Source organism: Psammomys obesus, unplaced genomic scaffold (genome assembly GCF_907164565.1).
Source record: "Psammomys obesus unplaced genomic scaffold, mPsaObe1.curated_primary_1811, whole genome shotgun sequence".
In the NCBI taxonomy this organism is placed as follows: Eukaryota; Metazoa; Chordata; class Mammalia; order Rodentia; family Muridae; genus Psammomys; species Psammomys obesus.
This window is the reverse complement of record NW_026596234.1, coordinates 3959709-3980504: the sequence shown is the minus strand read 5'-3', so window position 1 is coordinate 3980504 and position 20796 is coordinate 3959709. Positions and strand designations below refer to the sequence as shown.

The following is a 20796-nucleotide window of genomic DNA, read 5'->3' as shown; positions in this document are numbered from 1 at the left end:
GCTGAGAACTGATTGTTAAGTGAAAATTACAGCCAGGATGTTGAAGGTCGTGGAGTTGATGGACGTGACCATGGGAAGTCCACCTCATTCACACTCATAGGGGGAGTCAGGGCAGGTGAAAAACGAACAGGAGAAACCCAACAAGGATGTCAGTGGGGAGGTAGACTCAGGGGTCTCAGGCTCAAGAGAAGTACCTCGAAGAAATTGATGAAATCCTGTAAGGTGTTTATGAGGAGAAAACACAAAAGCATCCTTCTAAGGGGACTTAGTATGGAAGTCAATTGAAGTGAGGGTAGGTCTTTGGGCACCTGATAGTTATGTGATAAAATGAACCCCAACCTCACCAGTACCTAATTGGCTTTTATTGATATTCCCAGTTAATGCAGAGCCTGTTATTATAACCTCTAATCGTGGGCTTACTCTCATTTTCTCTTTGTAGGTTGATCATCTTAGGTTTTGGTTTTGTGGGTTGTTTTTTGTTGTTGTTTGTTTGTTTCTAACTTTAGGCTTTACTGTTTTTTCAGGACAAATTTTGAAAGTTATTCTCTTCTAGTTACAGTGAGATAGAGGCCCCATCGTTCATTAGCACGTCTCAGGTGCTTTCTTAGTAGCCATGATCTCAGACTGACCACACCAGTGGGCTCTGCCTTCAGGGTCTAATGCTGTGGTAAGTCCTTGTGGCCACTGAGCAAATAGCCAAACACAGTGATTTCACGGTCAGCTGAACTTCATCTGATAGTTTAGTCAAACGCCATTTTCCAGGCCTTCAAGACTGAGCAGGAAGGACTGAGGTGTGGCCCAGTGGTAGAGCCATTGCCTAGCATATATGATATACTGGATTGGATCACAGCACAACAACAACAGATAGACAGACAGATAGATAGGAAGATAGGAAGATAGATAGATAGATAGATAGATAGATAGATAGATAGATAGATAAACAGACAGACAGACAGACTAGGTCAAACTAGACATAGCCAGTTATCCCAACACTTGTGAGATCGAGGTAGCAGGACTAGGATTCAAGATCATATATAGCTACTTTGAGGCCGACCTGGGATACAAGAGAACCTGCCTACAAAAAAATAGACAATTAACATGTAAGTAAGAGTAAATAAGACCAAGCACAGGATTGGACATTTGCTTTCTGGCTGTGCTTTCAAGGTGTGTCAATCATGGAAGAGTCCCGACAGCAGATGTCTAGTTTGGACAGCAGTGGGAAGAGCCTAATTCAATTTCACAGAATCATAATCTTCAATCTCTGAGAGTATCAGCTGTCACCTCTGTTTTACAGATGAAAACCCTGGGGAGATGAAGGTAGCTAGCGCCAGGCTGCGGATGCCACGTCCATCCTCTTCAGTCCTTTCCCACACTGTAATGGGGCAGGGTCTGGAAAGGTGAGCAGTGAGCTTGTTCTTCTAAAGTCAGTCACTAAGGCAAAAAAATAAAAAATAAATAAAAAATAAAAATAAAAAAAATTGCCCATGATGAAAATTATCTTTAGAAGTTCCAAAAAATCCATTCTTGGGTATGACTTGTGTGTGCAAGTCAAAGCAGAAATGTCTACAGACAGTGTGTTGGCGGACAAACTAAGAGAAGGAGGGGGGAGGCTAGCAGGCCATCCACCCACCCAGGCCACCCTGAAGAGAAGCAGTAAATCCACCCACAGAAGACAGGGTGTGAGGAGGTCTCAGGTGTCCCTGCTTCTCAGCCTGGCGTGGGCCTTCTGGTTTAGCGCTAAGCCTCAGAAAGGCATGTGACAGCTTCATGGATTGGTCTGTTGTGATGGGGATTAAGATAATAGAGTTGCAGTCTTCCCAGGTCAGGGGAGCAGGAGCCACAGGTGTCCCGACGTCATTGACATGCATATGTGATGTGGGTCTCAGCCTTTCCCCGGGCACATCTGAGTCTTCCCTTACCAGCGTGGGGCAAATGTCCAGGTAGTGCCAGCTGGAGTCAGCTGGAGTCAGCTGGAGCCAGTTGGAGCCAGGTAGCTCACGACCGACCTTTCAAGGCCATGGGGGAAGTTCACCAACAAAGCTTTTTTCCTTTGTGTTCTTCTTGTCAGGGTCTCACCTGAGAAGAAGCATTTCAGGTTTAACTTGTACGTACACACAGGTGGAGTCCAGTCACACAGGCTCTTGTGTGTCATATTCCCATTAGGAAAAACACCTGAAGGGCTCGGGGAGATGGCTCAGTCAGCAAAGCGCTTGTCACACAAGTATGAAGACCCCAGTTCAATCCCTGGCTGGGGCTGGGGCTGGAGAAATAGCTCAGCAGTTAGGGCGGACTGCTCTTGCAGAGGACCTGAGTTGGATTCCCAGCCTGTACCCGAAGCGGCTCACTATTGGCTGTAACTCCAGCTTCAGGGAACTTGACACCCTCTCTGGCCTCTCCAGGCAACTGCACTTATTTTTTTTTTTTTTTTTTTTTTTTTTTTAGTTGGGTGTGACAGGCTGTGCACCTATAATCTCAGTGCTGAGGAGGCAGAGACAGAAAGATTTCCGGTGCTCACTGGCCAGCCAGCCTCATTAGGGTCCAATGGGCAACCTTAAATCAAGACAGAATGGACCGCGCCCCAGGTCGAGCTCAACTCTGTCCCTCATGTGCATGCACGCGTGTGTACCTGCACACATGTGCACGGCCACCTCTGCACCTGCACACGTGTTCACACGCATGCACGTACGCACACGCGTGCACACAGGAGGAAAAAAAAAGCAACCGGAAACCCTGTAAATCTGCACAAACGAAGAGCTGACCCCCACCCGAGCAAAGCCGCTGAGGTGCAGCGTTCTCTCTGGCATGCTGCACCCTCGCTTTCAGAACATAATGAGGGGAGGTGGGGATGGGGGCCACATCCTGGGGACTTGTTTGTGTTTCCAGCAGGACATTCTCTTCTCGGGGAGCTGGAAACGAAGCCGCTTTCCATCTCATTATCATTCACCTGATACAGCAGTTATTGACCCGAGGCTGCAGAAAGAATCTGGTAATTAGCTCGGCCCTGTTGTTGGGTTTCTATACGCATCTCTCTGGAATGGATGACACATCCGCATTGATTATTATTATTGTTGTTGAGATTCTTTGCTGTAAAAGGGCTCTTTCCATTAAGTGAGCCCTGTCCTGTTTACTTGGAGCTGGGGCTGGGGTACATTAGAACATTCTGTGGCAGAAAGGGTACTCTTATACATTTCCTTAGAAACGAGCTTTGCGGAAGCGAAGGGAGAACATTGATGTAATGGAGGTTAATTATTCGGGTTTTCTCTGGGTGGGTTGGAAGGCCTGCCGCTCCTCTTAGTACACAGACTAAAATTGGAACACTGAAGAGGAGCTGAGAGTGGCCCTGTGCCCGATGACACATCTGAAGTCATACTGATTGAAGATGCTTTAGGAAATGATAAGTACATTGGGTTTATGGTCTGCAGTTTCCGGCAGTCAGCTTACAGAGATAAACATGGTGATGTTCTCTCTGAGTCTCTAAAGGGAGTCTTTAGAAGACTCTCTCAAAACTAAGCTTAGGAAGCAGACTCTCCCATCTAGAAGGCTCATCCGTGTCTATACCTCTTAAAAAAAAAAAAAAAACTTGGGGGGAATGACTTTGTCCTCATGGTGCAGATAGGGAAACTGAGGCCCGCAGAGGTGTGTGTCTAGCAACCTGAAGGAAATCACCTGCACGGCCCCGCTAATAGGTGGGTAGCCCATTAATGGGTTTTCCTCTCTTCAAACCATTCATGTGTGCTCAAAGGCAGTGGCACAGGCCAGTTACCTCCAGCCCCGGGCAGGCTGAGGTAGCATTACTTCAAGTTTGAGACCAGCCTGGACTATGGAGTCAGACACCGTCTTAGAAAGCAACAAAACAATGAGGAAGGGGAAAACAAACAAACAAAACCAAACAGGGTTGCACCCACATGACCCCTAATGAACTATTTACTCATGTTCTCTTTCAAGATCACCCAAAAATAAAATAAAAATAAAGCCAACCCAACCCAACTCAAACACTCCCCAAAGCAAACGAAACAAACAAGCAAAACAAAAACCTTAAATAGATTTATTTTAAACAGAAACTGCTCATTGTTTCCGAAAGAGGAAGGCTGATATGGTATGCCCTAATGCATAAACAAAGATAAACAATGCCACAAACAAGGTGTTTTTTTTTTTTTTTTTTTTCGGTCAACACATTCTAGCTAGAGTCACGTGAGCTAAGGCCCATGAGCTTAAGGTCCTTTGCACCTCTGAAGAAATTTGCTACTGTGGGGAGCATCAGATGTTGGTTGAGGCCTTTTTGCCTGATCTTAATGTTAAGAGAAAATCAGGCCCACGTGGCAGGAGAGGAGGGTGCAGAGTGGGGTCCGATTAGTACATTGAAATGTACTAATGAAAACATTCCTGTTGGCAGAGAAAGGCTGCTCCCTTCAAGGGTCTCAGAAACACATGAGCAGAGAGCATGCGCTGTGGAAGTGAGCTCAGGGTGGCTCCCAGTCTTTCTGTCAGCATCTGCCACCCAGCCTCAGCCTGCTCTCCCTTCATAAAACTTCTCTTCCTCTGCTACCCTCCCCATGTGCTGGTCCAGTCATGTTCTGGACACCAGAATCTGGAAGTGACAGTGTGTGCTCCCTGTCCCCCAGTTCCTGCCTATAACACTGGTGGTGCTCATGGGAGCACGGGGCACAGATGCGTCCATGGAGCTGGAGGAGCTAGAGTCGAGACTTTGTTGCCTACTTACAAAAAAAAAAAAAAAAAAAGACTTCCAGCCCCAGGTACTACCTCCAGAATGTTGCGATACAATGAACGAGGCTGAACGAGGCTGAGGTTTGGGCAGCCTACACTTCCTCTGGTGAAACTGGAACTTGGAGCCATCACACTGAACTCCAGAGGGATCACATGGTGCTGTTAGGCAGGCCAGGAGCTGATGTCGGGATTGTTTGCCACTTCGTTTTTAAGACGGGGTTAATCGCTGAACCTGGAGCTTGACAATTCAACTAGCCTGGCTGGCCAGCAAGTCCTCAGGGAGCTGCCTGTCTCTGCCTCCCCAGATCTGGGATTGTAGGTGCTCTGCTTGGACTTTGTGGTTGTGTGGTAACCACTGAGCCACCTCCACAGCCTCCTGTTGGAGCACGATTTTCAGCAGCGGCTTCCAAATGGCTTGCTAATTATCCCCTGCCAGCAGCATATTAGGAGACCCTCTCCTTTCCCTTCACTCATGCAGCTGTGTCCTTTGCCCACCCCCACCTCGGGACGCAGTGCATGCTGCCTCTGGAACCCCTAAACCCTAGGCCTCTCCTCCTTGCTTCTCCCAAGGCCTCCCTGTCTCAGAGTTGTGAGCATTGGCACAGGTAGGAACCTGAAGAGTGCTAAGAATCTTTTTCTGTTTAGATCTCAGAGAAGTTTCTCCTGAGCAAACTTGAAGTCCACTGGGCACAATTTGATGTTCCTTCCAAATATTAATTGATTTGTTCTCCCGGCAGAGGCATGATGTCTCAGCCCTGCTCAGGAACAGTCTTGTCACTGCTAAGGACACAGAGCCACGCAGGACTTCCTCTGTGCCTGGGCAATTCATTAGACCCGGTTAGCGATTTGCAAAAGAGATTAATTGATTTGCAGGCTGCTGAGCCCTGAGTGTTAGTCAGCTCCCTCCTGGCAGAAAGCTCGGAGAAGCACTACCTACCCCTGGGAACCCAAGTGGGCCAACAGCAATATGGAAAGCAAAGACTAGGGGTGGGGTTGCCCCCCCCCCATTTTCATCATGAACAGGAGCTTACACGTGGCTGTCTCAGTCCCTTCTGGGTCAGGGTGGGTATGTAGGGCCACAGTGGAGACTTCTGGGATAAAATGAGAAGGGTGGCCACAGAGAAAGTGGGCTCTCAGACCCCCCAGAGTTAGAGTTACAGGCAGTTGTTGGCTGCCTGATATGGGTGCTGGGAATTGAACTCCAGTCCTCTTGCAAGGGCAGTATGTGTACCACTGAGCAGTCTCTGCAGACCTCTCCACCTTAGTTTTTGAGACAGCGTTCCTAGGCTGACTAACCAGGAATTCCTCTTAAATTCTCCCCTCTCTACCTTAACATTGATGTTTCTATGGGCTTCATGTTTGAGGCCAGCACCTTATGAACTGAGTCATCTCCTAAGCCCCTTAAAGCTTTTATTGTCTCCAACTGAAAACATGTTGTTTTTTTTTTAGAGCAATGACTTTTTTTAATATTAGTTATAGTTTGTTAACTTCGTATACCTGCTGTATCCCCCTCCCTCCCTACATGCCGTATTTTGAACACTGTACATTATATACCTCTCTCTCTCTCTCTCTCTCTCTCTCTCTCTCTCTCTCTCACACACACACACACACACACACACACAAGAAAGGGTGACAAGAAAAGTAAAGAAAGAGCCATTATCTCATGTAAAAAAAAAAAAGAAAGCTTTGTATTTGTCTGGGTCCGGCTTCTACTGATGTCTGCTGGGTTCCGTTCCTTTGTCTCTAGGCAACCAGGAACCTCTATAGCCTTCCCATGCTTCTGTGACCTCAGCTACTTGTCCCAGCCCTAAGCTAAGTCTCTCAGGCCTAGTCTAGGTCACTAGCTGTAGTTAACCCATCCACAGAGATATTGATGGCCAGGGCCAGGTGAACCACCCCTGTGGATCTGTAGAGAGTAAAGGAGACATGGCTGCTTAAAAGAGGATGGGGGGGGGGGGGGGGTGTCAGACAAGTGACAAGAAATGTTGCCGTTCATCCATGTAAACTTGGGGATGGTGTCTCACCCCTAGGTCAATGAAGTGAAGCATGTTCTTATGAGCAGGTGCCTTGACAGCCCACGAGGAGGGGGAAGAGAGAGGGAGGCAGAAGACACCGTGGGCTCTTATCAAGATGCTCAGGGACTAGCTAGAGGACCATGACGCCTTTGTGAAGGAGATGAGTCCTGAGGTTTGCATGCAATTACCGGGCCCCGCTGTGTGCCAGGCAGTGTGTGGGAGCAGAAGACAGGCAAATGAGAACGCGACATGGCCCTTGTCCTTTGGGAGAGCTGGGTCTGGCAAGGGGAGCCAACGGAGGCTGGTAAACAAGTCATTACAGATGCAGCACGATGAGCTCTCTGATGTGATTAAGCTCCTGAATGAGGGGTCCTGACAAGGCCGGCTGGAGGAGGAGAGGAGAGCTGCGGCACAGACAGGAACCGGAGGAGGGCTGCAGCACGTCCGCACCTGTCCCCAAGGCCTCTCCATCCAGCCCCCACTGCAGCTGAAGTGTGTGTGTGTGTGTGTGTGTGTGTGTGTGTGTAGGGGGAGCTGGTATCTCTATCCTTCTCACTTCCTTCCTTGAATCATAAAGATTAAAAAAAAAACATACGTGCTAAAACAGTGGAGGCACTCGACCACCATATTCTTGCTTATCTCAAAGGCTAAGTGTTTCCTCAGCAGTCACTAATAGTCTTGTTGACAGGAGTACCTTGTGCTCTGGCTCGCTCTTTGTCTCTCTCTGACTCTATGTCTCTGTCTTTCTCTGTCTCTCAGTCAAGGTCTCATGTAGCCAGGCTGGCCTTGAACTCCCTACCTATGTAGGATGGCCTCGAACTTCTGATCTTTCCATCTCCAGAGAGCTGGGATGACAGGCGTGCTGTGCTGGGGGTTGAACTCAGGGCTTTCTGTATGCCAGGCAGGCACTCTACTGACTGAGGCACAACCCCAGCCCTCAGAAGTTTAGCTGTAGCCCCCATCCCCACTCCCAAAAGAAAGTGGGAAGGCAAAAATGCCACAGATACTAATGACCAGATCAGCCGGGGAGGTGGGAGTAGGGTGAAGGATTCTGAAAAGTGGTTGAGATGGGACTACTTGAAAAAAAAATGTGTCCATGGAGATGGGAAGGGACTGGATCTTGGGGGCGAGTCTTCTTCTGAAAGCCTTTCTGCAAACCACCCTTCCCAACAGTGCTACAAAGGAAGTCTGAATTTTGTTCTAGAATTTATTTTCTCATGTGAAACATTAGAACGGCAACCGAATGAAAGCAGAAGATGGAGTAGGAAGGGAGATGAGCCCTAAACAGCTTTCTCATCAGTTGGGCCCTCCACCCCCCCCCTCCATCCCCACCCGCCAATTCCCAACTGGCCCTCTTGTTTATAACCTTTAGGATTAATTCTAACTAAGGTGTTAGCAGAGAGGTGAGGCAGAAAACAGTGAGTCCTCAGCCGTCCTGGAGGAGACAGGTGATATGCCACCAACCTTAGGTGACAGAATCGCAAAGAGAAGGGAATTTGCAGTTCAGTCCTTTAAGCCCCCCTGATGATGTCATGGAGAACCTTTGATTTTGATGCTAATAGCCCTTTGCCATCCGCCTACCCTTTCCCTAATCCCTTTGCATCAAGAGGAGTTAGGTGTCCACATCTGGCTGGGAGCTGACAGCGAGGCTGTTTTGATGGGACTTGTTTTTGCCAGAGCATCTGCTCTTACGCCTTGCCTTGTACCCAGCTCACCTGCGCAGCCGAAGCTGCTGCCCTCCGACTCCGGGCTTCCTGTGAAGCGGGGGCGTTACAAAGACTGGTAATTTCATTTGTGGGCTTAGAAGTCATTTGTTTCTAAAGCAAGGGACATCTGTCTCTTTTTGCCCGAGGCCTTCATCTGTAAAATGGAGTAGAGCTCCTGCCTCTGTGATTCATCGAATCTGGCTCCTGTCTAGAAGTCCTGACTCACTCCGAGGGGCGGGGGAAGGCTCAGAGGTCCACCTTACAGGGGTCCTCGAGGTCCCGGTACTGTTACAAAACTACTGCCCTCAGTAGCGTGTCACCATGGTGGCAGACAGTAGGGGGCGCACTACCGTTTTCGCCCCGCTAGCTAAAGCTATCTGTAGGCTATCGGAGTGAGCCAGGAGTGAGGCCAGGAACTGCCAAGGAGCGGGTAACTTAACAAGGCACAGGGAAGGCTAGGGTATTTATGCTTCAAGAACACCCCGACGGCTGTTCCAGAGGGAGCCCAGGGAGTCCCAGGTGCTCAGCTTAGGGTCCCTGGCCCCCACACTCCTGCTGGCCTTCACCCCAACCTTGGATGCTGGCAGGGAGGTCGGAGACTAGGTTCCAACAACAAGCAGCTTCCTGCTTCCGCATTTGAGGGTTTTCTGCCCAATGTTTTCCCTCATCGGATTTTCAATATGGCCCACGGGGTCAGAGGTGTCCGTCAAGGCCACCCTCGCCCCATCCTCACTGGCAGGGAGTCGTGCCCGAGTTCATACGCGAAGGAAGAGACAGATCCCTAGGTACCCCTCCCCACCTTCTGCTAAAACCCTTTAAACGTTGGCTTATTTCTTTAGCTTTCAGAAACATATATAATGTATATATATTTTTGTCCCTCTCTCAAAAGCATTAGCTATGAGGCACCTGGCATGCGACAAAAGCCACCTCTAAACAGGAACGTTTGAAATTATTAAGTGTTCATTAAAGCACCCAGGGTGCACAGGCTCTTTGGGATGTTTGCTTCTCAATTTTCTATAATTTCCTTATTTTTCTCTTCCAGCTAAAGGCAGATGAAAAACGAACTCCGCGCATTTGAGTCTCTGAATCATAGTTAATGTGCGACGCCCCCTCCCTTAACTGCGTTGTTTCCCTCTGCCTCCTCCTGTCTCTTTATCAATCGGATAAACTTCTTATTCCCTTTAACCCCTACTCCGACTGCCGCTCAGGAAATGCATGCAAAAGCCCCGACCAGCGCTCTCGCCACCCGCTCCCCGCTTTGGGCAGGGGGCTGCGGGCTGGAAGCCGTAGAAAACCCGAGAAGGCTGCAGCTTTGCAACCCGGCGCGGGCAGGGACTCGGGGGCAGCTGTCTGGAAGGTGGCTGCGGGCTGTGGTGCAGAGCACACCCTGGGCAGCTGTCCACGGCCCCCAGCCCCACCGCCTGGCTTCCGGGGGGACAAGGGGGGACGCGGCTGTGCCTGGACTGTTCTGGAAAAATACAGAACTCCAAGCCCCCTCCCATCCGCTCTCCTGTGACTCTGGTCGTACATGAGCAGAGAGGGAACAACAACAGCTAAAAGCTGTTTTTCTCTTTCCCTTTCTTTTTATTTTTTTTTAACAACAACCTCACATAACCTCCAAAAGTTAGCCATGAATTTACCAAAAACTTTTTATGAAACTACTTTAACCTCTGGTGGGGGTTAAAAACAAGCTCTGTGGATTTATTATCCGGAAAAAAAAAAAAAAAAAAAAGCGAAGCATGACTCTGTATTTGTTGGAAAATCGTCTTCCAAGCTTCAACGGCGCCCCCTACCGCTACCTGGGAGGAATGACAGGCGCCGACTGCCGCAGGAGCTGCGGGCTGCTGGCTGCCCAGGACCTGGTCCCCAGCTGGTGTCTCGACCCTTACCACTGCATCCCAGGTCTGCGCCGAACCCGGACCCCTTGCCGGGCCCCAGCTTATAGTTTTCGGAGCATAAGTGGTTAATCCAGGAGGAGGCTGATATCCGGCTGGGCTTGTACTGAAAGCCTGGGCTGGACCCCTGCAGAACAGGCAAAGCTTACAGTCTGAGCACGCAGGCGACCCTTGCTTGTTTATTCCTTTTCTCTGCTTTCACGTAAATGCCACCCAGATGTACTAAAGTAAGAATTATGTCTCCCCCCACCCCCAGCCCCGTGGAAGGAAGGACAGGAGTGCAATCAGGGCTCCTGGTAGGAGAGTGAGACCCAGAGAAGTTGAGCATTGCAGAAATCAGGATGGGCAGAGAGAGAACCTGCAGACTCAGAAGGACCTGGGGAGATGGGGTGAGGAGCAGTGCTGGATGTGGCCAGGCCTCCCCAACCTCGAAAGATACTGTTCTCGATCAGATCTAGCCATGATTTTACGAAGGACACGGGGTGTTGGGCTGGGGGGGGGGGTGTACCAAAACCGTTCAGAAGGCAAATGTAAAGCAGAGACAGACAAGCCAATGCTGCAGCCCACCCAGCAGAGGCAGAGGCAAGCCGCAGGCAGGGGGTCTGGACCCTCACACCGGAAGTCCTATTGCTAAGGACTGCTGCTCCTGGGCCTTGGTGGCTCGCCTGTAAAAGGTTGACAGTAGGTAATCTTAGCTCCTACGCAGGGAGAAAGCCAGCTCTACCTGATCTCTACGGAAACATGATCAAAACACATAAACACACACATATCAGGAATGACGCGGGGAAGGGGGGGGGACGCTCACCCCATTACCTAACACACACCCACCCAGCGACTAGTCCAGGAGAGCCAAATGCGTTTGGCTGTAGCTCTTTGGGGGTTCATAGGTTGGATTTGAGGGGCAACAGTTCCCTTTCCTTCTCCCCTCTGGGCTGGAAGACTATAGGAAGATAGCTGCTTCTCCATGTCCCCAACTCGGGAGAGGTCCCCTGGGGAGTGTGGTGGCACTTGGGGGAGGAGGGCTTTTTCTTCTTATCCAGAGGTCTGTGCCCCTCCCCTCCTGGTGGGTACCCCTCCCTTCTTTCCCAGCTTCTCATTGAACCGGGTCCATTTCAAGTTTAGCACTTGGATTCAAAGGTACATTTGTGATTTGGGGGCGTCTTTCGCAGGACGGACTTCCAGGGTATCCTGAAGGTCCTCGAGCTGCCCCGACCCAGCCTAGGCTCCCTCAGTCCCTCCTGGTGGACTTGATGTTCCGATGCCCCTGGTGGTAGACTCCAGCATAGCACCCTGTTGCTTTAGCATCGGCAGATAGGCATTCCCATTTTCTCCAGCGGCCATTTCTTGGGGAGCTGCCCCGAGTTCAAATTGTTCCTTCCCTCTTTTCTCTCTTGACATAAGTCCTGGCTATGTAGTCCCGGCTGCCTCAGACGTTCGGTAATCATGCCACCACAACCAGGCTTTACGTGCTGTTTTACAAAGGGAAGCCTAACATCTCATTGTAGCCTAAAATGTTGATTATGGCGATGGAGACCATAAAAAGCCAAAGACATGTACACGTTTGCCCCTCTTCAAGTGAGTTAAATAGAATAGGTTGTTGACTCACAACCCCCCACCTTAATGGCTCAAATCAAGCCGGTGGTATATGAAAGCAATTATTTTCCTTGTAGAGTTGCTTCTAGGTTCTGCACAATTTTCATTTCTGTAATTTCTGCCCCCCCCCACCAACTCTGTAGAGTAAGATGCTTCATGCTGCCAAATGGCAGAGGAAGCTCTTCATTTTCAGTTATTAATTTCTATCTGTTGTGTTCTGTTGTATTTAATTTTAATTAATTGAAGTGACATTTCGTTATAAATGCAACGCATAATTTTAAAAAAGGAAAAAGAAAAAATGAGAAACCTTCTTAGTCCAGTCTAGGTAACTGCATTTCGAAGCTAAGAATGGGCCCGATGTGATATGTTCTGGAAGCATCTCTGAAGGGCAAGATTTGGCTTCCCGTTTGGTTTGCTTTTGTGCTTACTTTTCCTGTCACTCAACGCCTTTTCCTAAGCTGGGCTAGCAAGTCTCACGTTTCCCACAGCTTGAGTTCCCAGAAGCTCGAGAGGACACAGGCATACCTCTTCACTCCTCCCTCAACTTGCCTCTCCATAAATTTGAGGATCTGCCATGCAGCCATCTGAGGAGTTAGATACGGAAGGAATTGATGGTTTCTCTGTCAGTGTGCAGAGGAGAATGGGAAGCCAGATAAATCGATGCAGGCTGGAAATGGCTATCTCTAGAAAAGACTAGCTTACCCCATCAATCTGTGGTTTGTTACTCACATGCAGACCCGTTAAACACTTCCTAGAGGCAATCTGATGACCAAGCCTTGCATTCTGAGTCTGCCATTAGGTAATGTTAGGTAAATCTTTCATCCCACCTTTGGTGTGAGCAGGAAGGTGCTGGGGGTCAGCTGACATTCAGAATGCAAACCTGCCTCATCCTCTGGGGTCTAAGAAAATGTCAGTGTCCCCATGTGCTAGGAGAATGCTTGGATGCCCATTGCTATGACAGATATCAAGAGACTAAAATCCAATTCAAAAAGACTTAGGCCCTAAAACAAATCCACTTGTTTTGAGGGTGTTCAAGCTGGACTGGGGACTTCAGCAGTGTCCCTACATGTCATTCCTAGGCCATTAGGAATGTCCATCTCTGATGGCTTCCTGGGGCTTCTAGTGGCCCCGTGCAGATCATCCTTACCTAGAGATTACATTAGGGAGATTATTAGCCAAAGTCCCAGCATGTAGAATTCAAGGAGATGAGGCTGTGTGTAGTTCTACTCATTGACCAGGTAGGAAGTGACAGTTAGGTGGGCTACCCTCTTCTGAGGAAGGGTGACTGTTGAAGGAGCACTAGGGCAAAGGACAACACAGGGTAGCAGATGTTGGGGTGCTTCACCTCCAAAGAGGTTCTGTTCTGCACACCGTGGATCTCATGTCCAGGGTCTTGGTGGATGCTGGGAACGCTGTGCACTGACCCTCTTCTGGGTGGTTCTTCTCCCCATATCCTATCTGCAGCTCTCACCTCTCTGAGGGATTATCAACAGAAGCCATCTGTCTCTAGCTTCTTCTTGACCTGTGCTTCTCCCAGGACATTTTTTTAAAATTATTTTATTTTATATGCATCTGTGTGAGGGTATCAGATCCCCTGGAACTGGAGTTACAGACAGTTGTGAGCTGCCATGTGGGTGCTGGGAATTGAACCTGGGTCCTCTAGGAAGAGCAGACAGTGCTCTTAACCACTGAACCATCTCTCCCGCCCCTCCCAGGACATGTTTAGAAAGCCATCTCCAGGAGAACTCAAGACATCAATTATCTGTAAGATGGAGTCACGAACCATATAGGCCCTATACATTTTTGTTGTTTTTGTTTTTTCAGTCTCAATACAAAGAAGGCAGAGAGTCTGGGGGGCAACCTAAAACACAACATAGAGAGCTACAGATGAATCACCCAACTCCCACTACCCACATTTGATTGATTACTCCTGTGGTTCGGGTCCCTTTAAGTAGTTGTTACATAAAGTGTTAGTTTGGTGACATGTGTTCCGCTCGCATTTCATGAGGCAGCTGAGCTGAACTTGCAGTGTGCGTCTTTAGTAATGTCTTTGTCATCACCGGAGCCGCTGGCTTGAGTCACCTAATGTGGCTTTCAGAGCACAGCTCTCCGCTTTCATCCCGGCTCTTTGAGATTTAGTACCTTTAGAACCCGAGGACAATGCCATCATAGAGATTTATCCTCAGCCCTAAGAGCCCATTTTCACTCAACATTAGGACAGTCACTTTCATTTTTCCAGTAGATGCCTGTTCGCAATTTTCACAAAATATGTTCCATTTTGCTTTTCTAAGGCAGTCTTTAAGAGATTTGTTTACAGCAACATGTGGGGCTTTATAATTGTATCCCAAATGTCTCGGACTAATGACTGTATTTGTGTTAAAATCACCCCCCATTACCTTTTCCAAAACTAATTTTGTCAGATAATGTCTCTGAATAGACCGAACCAGCATCCATTGGCGTCATATCAGGCTAATGTGTTTTTCTGAGTAGCATTTTGTAATTCAAAGTGAAGGACTCGTGTTCCTCAGCGCAGGATGGGGCTGTGTCCCGATATGCCCACGGCTGAGTCGAGAACATCTAGAGCCCACAGTGAACTAACTCGCCACCTTCCCTAACACCCATCCTGCCATGGGACATGGTGGGGTGTCGGTCAGCCTTCGCGGTGGTGGGGGCTGACAGGGGGTTGGAGTCCCCGGAAAGACTGTAGGCTCCCAGAGTCAGCACCAAAATGGATGATCCTCTTGCTCCTGAAGGCGAGTTACCTTCCCAGCAGTGCGAACCATTTGGTACCTGATAAGCTAGATCCCCTATAAAATGGAGGAGTGTGTGGATTTGGCCATTCCCTCTTTTCTGAGAGCAACATTTTTTTTGGGGGGGAAATCTTTTATTTTGCAGTGAGTCTCATTCTTAGTGCTCTGAGAGATCTGATGAAATGGGGCCAGAGGCTCTTGCTAGACTAGAGTGCCATGTCTGGAAGGTCAAGTGAGATTGTACTGGGCGTGGGGCAACAGTACTCGCTTTATTCTAATGTAAACAGAAGTTCTACCACCTAAACAGTATCCTACACATGGTTGTTCAGGATCAATTTCACCTCACTTCTAAGAACGTGTGTGTAGGGCTGGAGAGATGGCTCAGAGGATAAGAGCAATGAGTGCTCTTCCAGAGGACCTGGGTTCAAATCCCAGCACCCATTTGTGCTGTCTGTGATATGACACCCTCACACAGGGTTACATGCAGGAAAAACACCAATGCACATACAAATAAATAAATAAATAAATAATAAAAGAATGTGTGTGTCAACAGGGTTGGTGCACATATGACTCAGAGGGACTGTGGCAGCATGCACAGGATACGGTCCTAGAGCTAAATGGAGAGATGGGTACACAAATCCATCCCTCACCCAGAGCCACTTGCAAACAAAAATTAGTTTTCTCCTAGGCAGTCTCGTTGGGATACAAACCACTCCTAAGGGTAGGCCCCATGCCCAGTAGTAGATGGCCAACACAAAATAAACTCAATGTCATCTTTGGAGGTTCTTTGTTTCATATGTTAAGTCAGAACAACTTCTTCTTCTTCTTCTTCTTCTTCTTCTTCTTCTTCTTCTTCTTCTTCTTCTTCTTCTCCTCCTCCTCCTCCTCCTCCTCCTCCTCCTCCTCCTCCTCCTCCTCCTCTTCTTTTTTAAACCTTACAGATATTTTGTATATATAGTATGGCTTCTGACTTTGTGTTTTTATGGGATTCTTGTGTATGGGGAATATATGTGTTTCTTGTGCTTTTTCTTTGGATCTTTTTCTTGTTTGGTTGTTTTGGTTTTTCTTTATTTTATTATTATCCTTTAGATACCTGTTTGTTCTCTAAGGAGAGACAAAAAGGAGGTAGAACTATAGGAGAGGCAAAGTAGGAAAGGATGGAGAGGAACAAGGGCAGGAGAGTCATAATCACAACATAATCTATGAGAAAAATTCATTGTTAATAAAAGGGAAAAAGTGAGTGTGTGCATGCGGAGGACAGAGGCTGACACCTGTGTCTTCCTCAAGCCTTTACCTTCATGTTTAGGATGGGTATCTCACTGAACCGTGAGCTTGCTGATGCAGTTAGACTGGCTGATCAATGAACGTTGGGGTGTGTCTCTGTCCCACAAGTGCTTGCTCATGGGCTCTGGAGATCATATGTAAATCCTCATGCTTGTACCCAGAGAACTTTACCAACAGCCATGGCCCAGCCCTGTTATGGCCCAGCACTGAACAGTTCAGTGCTGTTCACTGTTCAGTCGTGATGTCATCTGTTTCTATTCTCTTGAATGATGTAACAAAGGCCAGAGCAGGGGTCCTCTTAGCTAATATACAAGGAACATTTACTATAGACTGATCATAGCAAAGCCCTATCGATCACTTTTAAATGTTTTGTTTTCTCATCTTGTTTTTTTTTAATAGGTTGGTGTGTGTGTGTGTGTGTGCGCACAAGAGTGCACTTACTCACAGAGGCCACAAGAGGGCGGGAATCAGATCCTCTGGAGCTGGAATTACAGGTGGTTGGGAGTCCCTTGATGTGGGTACTGGGAACTGAACTTGAGTCTTCTGGAAGAGCAGCAAGTGCTCTTAACCACTGAGACATCTTTCCAGTTGCATTTTTAAGCTTTTTCGTTTTCTTTTGGGCAAGAATACGGGTGCTTTAATGAGACTCCTAAAGATGAGAAAATGGCCAGGGCAGCTGATTGATCTCACCAGTGCCCCAGCCACCCTCTGCACACCTGGGATCTGATGTGCTTCCTGTGGGTAGCAAGGTCACTGCAGTACCTTCAAGGCTCTCATGTTTATGTGTGATAAACCCTATGAGCTAGCTGGCCATGCTTGGCCACAAGGGAAACTTGGAAATAACAGTTCAGCCCACAGCGGTACCCACTGCTGGGGGGTGGCTTTCTGTAGCCACTCCAGCAACTCCCACCTTGGTGTGAATCTGGTCAGGAGGCCACTTGGCTTCAGCATCCAGAAGAGTGTTTTAGAGAGTTCCAAACAACGTTGGGCTGTTGTTTGTAAGAAAGAGGGAGGGCAGGAGTGGAAGATAGCTGTCTCCTGATTTTATAAGTCTTTCACTTAAAGCTGGGTACAAAGCCTTAAGCCTTATTGATTGTAAGTAATCCTATTTAGGGGCCCCAGAGTTAACTTGATTGGCAAAGTGTTTGCTATGAATGCACAAGGTCTGGGAAGCCATGATAAATAGTTGGGTGTTGTGGCACAGGACTGCAACCCCAGCGGTGGGGAGGTAGAGGCAGGTAGATACCTGGGGTTCCCTAGCCAGCCAGCCAGTCTAGTCACTCAGTTCTAGTGACCCTATACATATGAGCAACAGTAATTGGGTTCAGTAGTGTGTCTATATTAAGATATAAGAAGAAGAAGTCATGCATTTGCGAGGGAGTTGGAGAGTTGGGGAGAGTTGGAGGAGAGGAGGTCGGAGTGGACATGGTGCAAACACAATGCTCATGTGTGACATCCTCAAAAATAAATATAGTTTTTGAATGTGTGTGGTTTTTGAGGAATGACACCCAAGGTTGACACACTTACATATATGCAGTGTGTACCTGCACACACACACACACACACACACACACACACACACACACACACACCCTTGAGATTTCACCAAACTTTTGCATGTAGGTACCTGGATCAAGAGTTGGCAAACTTCTGTGAAGTGTGAAGATCAAGTCATGATAATTTCTGACTTTGTAAGCCCCACAGCCTGCATGGCAAGCACTCAGCCACAATGCTGGAGGAAGCGTCTAGCAAGGAATAGACATGGCTGTATGCCAGTAAAACTTTTATTTGCAAAAACAAGCAGAAGATTAGGTTTGGCCTTCAGACCGTTGTTTGCTGGTTGCTGGTCCAGATAATCTGCAGATATGATGGAATGATAAGGGATTAGTATTTGGGGATCATCAGACAAGGCATATTCACCTAGGATATAGGGAGATCTTGGTATTTGAAGAACAGGCAAAAGGTGGAGCTTTTACTGATGTTTTGCATTATTGTGGAATTAAATATGACAAAGTCTGGCTGCTCTCATAAAGACCCAAACCACATTGGGTTTAGGGAGTTTTGTTTCTCTCACAAATAACTGCTGGGTATAAGTGGTCTAGGCCTTGTACAGGACTCCGTGGTGCGCTGTGGACTTGGCTCCCCTCTTCTTCTCCTTCTGGTTTCTTTACCATAGGTTTTCTTATTCTCAACCTAGAATGGTTGCAGCAGCTCCTGCTGTTAGGCCTGTGTTCTCGTGAATGGGAAGGAGACAGGAAAGGGCACGAATACTCCTGTGGGAGGCATGCCTTGTAAACTGCGCACTCCTTTCCCTCCTCTCGCCTAGGCCAGAGCTAAATGGGCTAGCCATGCTGGGCTGCAGAGAAAAGCAGAGAAAACAAGCTTCATCCCAGCAGCCCTGCACACCTCCTGGGAAGTGGCTCCTTACCCTGCCAAGGAAAGAGAGCAGAAGGAGGCCACACAAGTTAAGATGCACGCAGCACAGCAAACTTTTACTCATTGTAGCAGTCCTGGAGACAGTGAGGGTCCAGCTGAAGAGAGAGAAAGGGGATCTGCTTTGAAGCTCTGCTAAGGACCATGGCTTTGTTTCTTTGATGTCTCTTTAAGAGTTTTGTTATCCAATGCTCCATACTGTTCATGAGCTGCTTCCCTTCCTCTGCCTTTCCTGTTCTACCTGTCTGTTTCCCCATCTGTATCCCAAGGACTTAAGTCTCTTCTTTGTCTCCAAATTGCCATGGTTGGCCTTGCCATTTTCACAAAGTTGCTGCTGTTTCCCACAGTCAGCCGCTGAGGAACCCTCAAATCTTATGGAGAGGTGCAGTAATAGCAAGGGAGAAACACCTCGCTACTGTTTACGCAGAACAAGGTGCGAGATTCTGTCAAAACTCCAGGAAAGCGTCCTATTATTCCGTGTTTACTTCTCCTTCCCAGCCCCCCCTCACCCATCACTCAGGGAGTCAGCTGAGATATCTGCACTGTGAGGGAATTCAAGGAGAGGGACCCTTCCCTCCACCAGCATCAGCAAGGATGCCATAGGCCTGGTGGGAGGAGGCTTCCTGTCCCAGTGGGGTGCCCAGTGTGGGCTGCTAATCACAGCTGCTCTTCAAAATGTCTTCAGATGTAAGGCCTGCTACCTTTAAGCTTCATATTTAGCTTTTAAAGGAAACTGCTTCTTTAAAAGAAGGAAGAAAAACAACAACAACCCTTGATGAATGCACACTGACATTAAAAGGAGTTTGAAAAAAAAATAATGATCAGGGTTTACAATATGATTATAATCAGTGAGAGGAGAAGGATCTAGCCCATCATTATCACTCTCACAGAAGGGAGGAATAATCAGAAAATGAGATTTCCTCCAAAGCTTGTCTGACTATGGCTCCTCCGTGGAGCACACATCAGCCCTGGACTCTCTCAGAACCTGGGCTCTTAGTATACCCTGGGATGAGCCTCCCCCAGAATCTACAAGTCGTGATAAAGGGGTGAGGGTCTGGATTTGGGATTATGAAAATAAAAATTTGAAGACAGGCTAGTTTACATCCCAGTTAAGTTCATCTAACTGCTTTTAAAATTTACATTTACATATTTATTTGCATGCGTGTGTGTGTGTGTGTGTGTGTGTGTGTGTGTGTGTGTGTGTGTGTGTTGGATGTGGGGCACTGAAATGCCACAGATCACATATAGCAGTCAGGAGACAACTCTCAGGACTTGGTCCTCTCTTTCCACCATGTGGGTTCTGAGGATAAAACGCCAGTCATCAGTCTTTGTGGCAAGTGCCTTCACCCTCTGAGCCATCCGCCAGCCCTTAACTGCTTGTGGACTGATACCTATGTGGGGAACTGTGTGGACTGAGACCAAGCACTTTGGCAGCTGTTGATGGGCTAGAAGGAAAAGGCTTCAGGTTATCAGGGATGAGGGTCACACTTGAAGAATGAGGAAGAAAATGCCACAGTGTCAGTGCAATGATTTCCCCCTTGGGTTTGGATGTGACAGCTGCTATCAGTCACCAAAATGACAGGATCTAGAATCACCTAGGAGACAAATCCCTGGTTGTATGTGTGTGAGGGAGTTTCCAGACTGGGTTAATTGAGATGGAAGACCCACCTTAAATGCTGAAGGGTGGAGACAAATTGAATAAAAAGGAGACAGTGGGCTGAGCACCAGCTTTCATCTCTCTCTGCTTCCTGACTATGGATGTCATATGATCAGCTGCTCTCCTGATGCTGTGATTTGTCAGCCAGGATGGACCCTTGAACTGTGAGCCAAGACCAACCCTTAGGTTGTGCTTGTCAGATATTTTCTTGTAGCAAGCCACAGGACCACTGATGAGTACACACACCCAAGAACCCGCACCTCCGTGTGGGCGTTGGCCACAGTCCTATCAGCTCTCCTCAAGAAATCCTAAATAAGTGGGAAGCAAGGGACAACCTTGAAAAGATGTCCTGGAGCCTTTTCAATCCTGTGATTCAGAAATCACAACTGTACCCATTCACGTATGTTGCTGATTACTTAATTTAGGGCAGATGCTTATGGGTCTACAATTCCCCTCATCTTCCAAAAAAGAGCTGAGGAAAATTTGCCCCCTTGTGGTTTGCGATTGTGGCTGGTGGGGGTGCCCCGATCTTATGCCATGTGCTCACAGGACTTCTCTTGTGCTTTCTGCTTTGTTGATTGACATTGCTGGCATCAGATCTTCATCCTAAATAATCAATCCTTTCCACCTTAGTTGTCTCATAGGGATAGGGCCAGGACTTTCACTAGGTTTGCTGGGTTGTTGCTGACTCGTGTGTGTGTGTGTGTGTGTGTGTGTGTGTGTGTGTGTGTGTGTGTG

General features: G+C 48.0%; 1 protein-coding gene across 2 annotated transcripts in view; it reads left to right on the top strand.

The window, feature by feature from the left end:
* The window catches only part of Znf831 (zinc finger protein 831), a 63595-nt gene that overhangs the window by 23603 nt on the left and 19196 nt on the right, over positions 1-20796 (top strand). The window contains exon 3 of one of the 2 annotated variants that reach the window (XR_008718892.1): positions 9489-10048. The exons of the other annotated variant lie outside the window; for it this stretch is intronic. The gene's annotated coding sequence lies outside the window, so the exon portion shown is untranslated. Of the gene's footprint in view, positions 1-9488; positions 10049-20796 lie in introns of those variants that run through there. 2 annotated transcript variants of the gene reach the window in all.